Here is a 3,694-nt window from a genome sequence, read left to right as displayed (position 1 = left end):
TGTCTTTCTTGCAGTGAGGGGCCCAAAACTGGACACAATACTCGAGATGCGGCCTCACCAGAGCCAAGTACAGGGGGACAATCACTTCTCTGTTCCTGCTGGCAACACCGCTCCTGATCCAAGCCAGGATGCCACTGGCCTTCTTGTCCTCTTGGGCACACTGCTTGGCTCATGTTCAGCCGAGCATCAATCAATACCCCAGGTCCATTTCCTTTACGCACTCTTCCAGACACTTTGCCCCAAGCTTGTAGCGTTGCCTGGGGTTATTGTGGCCAAAGTATGAGACTGCTGACAAGGCAGACTTCCTGGTGGGCGTCTGCTACAGACTGCGAAACCACCATGAAGAGACAGATGAGGTGTTCTATGAGCAGCTGGCGGAAGCTGCGTGATCACCAGCCCTCGTCTTCATGAGGGAATTCAACTTCCCTGATATATGCTGGGAATACAACACAGCGCAGAAGAAGCAGTCTAGGTTTCTGGAGTGTATGGAGGATAACTTTCTGATGCAGCTGGTGAGAGAGCCTACAAAAGAAGCTGCCCCTCTAGACCTGCTGTTCACAAACAGATAAGGTCTGGTGGGAAGTGTGGAGGTCAGGGGCTGTCTTGGACAGAGTGACCATTAAATGGTTGAGTTCTCGATTCTTGGTGGAGCCAGGAGGGGGAACAGCAAAACTGCTACCGTGGACTTCTGGAGGGAGGACTTTGAATTATTCAGAAGACTAGTAGGGAGAGTCCCCTGGGTTTCAGTCTTAGAGAGTAAAGGGGTCCATGATGGCTGGTCACTCTTCAAGAAGGAAGTCATAAAGGCGCAGGAGCTGGCTGTCCGCCTGAGCCACAAAATGAGCTGGTGGGGAAGAAGACCAGCGTGGATGAATAGGGAGCTATTCTTGAGGCTCCGGGAGAAAAAGAGAATCTACCTCCTGTAGAAGAAGGGACGAGCGACTCCAAGAGAGTACAGAGAAGTTGTTAAGATGTGTAGAGAGAAAATCAGAAAGGCAAAAGCCCAGCTTGAACTCAGTCTGGCCGCTGGGGTAAAAAGGAACAAGAAACTCTTTCACAAATGCATCAGTGGTAAGAGGAGGACTAAGGAGAATCTTCATTCTTTACTGGGTGAAGCTGGGAATGTGACCACTGAGGATAAGGACAACGCAGAGGTTCTGAATGCCTTGTTTACGTCTGTCTTTAAAGGTCCAATCAGTTATCCACAGGGAACTCCACTCTCTGACCTGGTAGTCTCAGCTGGAGTGTGGACAGAACCCTCCGTGATTCAGGAGGATGCAGTCAGAGACCTACTACTCCAGCTGGACTTTCACAAGTCCATGGGCCAAATGAGATTCACCCAAGAGTGCTGAGGGAACTGGCAGAGGTGATAGCTGAGCCGCTTTCCATTATCTATCAGCGCTCCTTGTTGACTGGTGAGATCCCAGAAGACTGGAGGCTTGCCAACGTGACTCCCATCTAGTCACAAGAAGGGTTGTAAGAAGGATGTGGGGAACTACAGGCCTGTTAGCCTGACCTCAATACAAGGGAAGGTTATGGAGCAGATTGTCTTGAGGGAGATCACGCGGCATGTGCGGGACAACCGTGGGATCAGGCCTAGTCAGCATGGGTTCACGAAGGGCAGGTCCTGCTCGACCAATCTGATCTCCTTCTATGATCTAGTGACCCATCTCGTAGATGAGGGAAAGGCTGTTGATATAGTCTATCTAGACTTTGGCAAGGCCTTTGGCACTGTCTCCCACAGTGTTCTCCTGCAGAAGCTGGCAGCCTGTGCCTTGGACAGGTACACTCTTGTCTGGATAAGGAATTGGCTGGAAGGCCGGGCCCAGAGAGTGGTGGTAAATGGAGTTAAATCCAGCTGACGACCCCCCATGGGCTGCAGCTTCTCCAGGAGCACACCGTGGCATACAGTGTGGAAGGTTCTGCTGTAATTAAGGCAGACCGCATCAGCAGCCTTTCCCTCACCCCCAGGCAGTCCCTCCATCACAGAAGAAGATCAGGTTGGTGAGGCAGGCCCTGCCCTTCACTTACCCTGGCTGCCCCACACACGCTGTGCAATCTCCTCAGGACAATCTGCTCCATAACCTTACCTGACACCATGCTCAGGCTGACAGCCTGCAGTTCTCAGATCATCCTAACAGCCCTTCCTGGAGATGGTACCGCATTGGCAGCTCTTCCATCTTCCGAGACCTCTCCAGCTGACCAAGAGTGCTGACAGATTTTGGAGAGCAGTTTGGCCGTCACCTCCGCCACTTCCCTCAGCACTCCCAGGTGGATCTCATGAAGCTGCCCCAAAGCCTTACCCCATAGAGTGATCCCATAGTGCTGCCCCACACCGTAACCCCAATATTTCTTCCCATAGCATTCCCCCAAAGCATCACCCCACAGCGTTACACCATCGTGTTGCCCTATAATGCATCCCATTAGGTAAGTTTGCAGGTAAGTCTGCACTGGCAAGGGATCTGGAGTAAAAAGACCAACCGAAAAGCTCTTTTTAAGGCTTTTTTGAGGCTAGCAACAGCACTGCACTTGTGCTGGGAGCTGGCAGCTTGTGGACAGACTCCTGAGTCACCAGGGGTGGAGCTGGCACATTAGCAGCACGGTTTAAACATCCGCCCTTAACCTTCACACCTGATAATGAACTTCAAATAGCTTCAAAGAGGATGGAAGCTAGCTTTCACCCATGAAACACACCAGGTGAGTAACCATTGTTTCTGCTTACTGAGAAAGGGGAGGTTCAGTAAGTGAGCACAACTCACACTTCCCATAGGGTGCTACATTTGTGCGTGTGGGAGGTGGGTCTAGTGGTGAGAATTGTAAGCTTTGGTCCCTCCTTGCTCAGGAGACCGGCTTTCCTTGGCAGTCCCTGCGACCACAGGCTGAAACACGGTCCCCACTAGACAGCGGACGTATTCTAAGAAGACCGTAGCAACCCAGACGAGGAGCTTGCTAAGAAATGTTGCTGTTCAGGTCTCTGGCTGCAGGGAGTGTCTGAGCCTGCTGTTGCCTGGGGAGAGTGGCAGGGACTCCTCTTGTGTGAGGTGTGAGCAGGTGGACGAGCTACTCAGCCTAGTGGTGGAACTTAAAGATGAGGTACAGAGACTTAGGATATAGTACTGGCCTATTTTGTCATCCTGTAGAGATGCCCTAGAGAGCTGCCTCATAGTTTCACCCCATAGCACTACCTCACAACGTCACCCCATAATGTCAACTCAGATACTGCTCCAGAGAGCTGCCTGGCTCTCCTGCCTAGTGTCACCCCATAGCACTGCCCCATAGCGCTGGCCCGTGGCATCGCCTCATAGTGTCACCCCATAGCACTGTTGCATAGCACTGTCTAGTATGACTGCTGCACAGTACTGCTACCCTAATATCTTTTTCCATAGCATCACTTCATACCATTGCCAAATAGCTCTGGTCCATGCCATCACCCCATAGTATCAACCCATAGAACTGCTTCACAGTGTCACCCCATAAGAACACTCCATAGCGCTGCCCCATAATGCAGCCACAAAATGTTGCTCCATAGCTTCACCAAATAGCATCACCCCATAGCACAGCAATATAGCATTACCCCACAGGGGTCAGCGCTGGGGCCTGTCCTCTTCAATATCTTTATTGATGACCTGGATAGGGCACTGAATGTACCCTCAGTAAGTTTGCAGATGACACCAAGTTGGCTGGAAGTGTGGAT

Source organism: Meleagris gallopavo, chromosome 1 (assembly GCF_000146605.3).
Source record: "Meleagris gallopavo isolate NT-WF06-2002-E0010 breed Aviagen turkey brand Nicholas breeding stock chromosome 1, Turkey_5.1, whole genome shotgun sequence".
NCBI classification, from domain to species: domain Eukaryota; kingdom Metazoa; phylum Chordata; class Aves; order Galliformes; family Phasianidae; genus Meleagris; species Meleagris gallopavo.
This window is presented reverse-complemented; position numbering follows the sequence as displayed.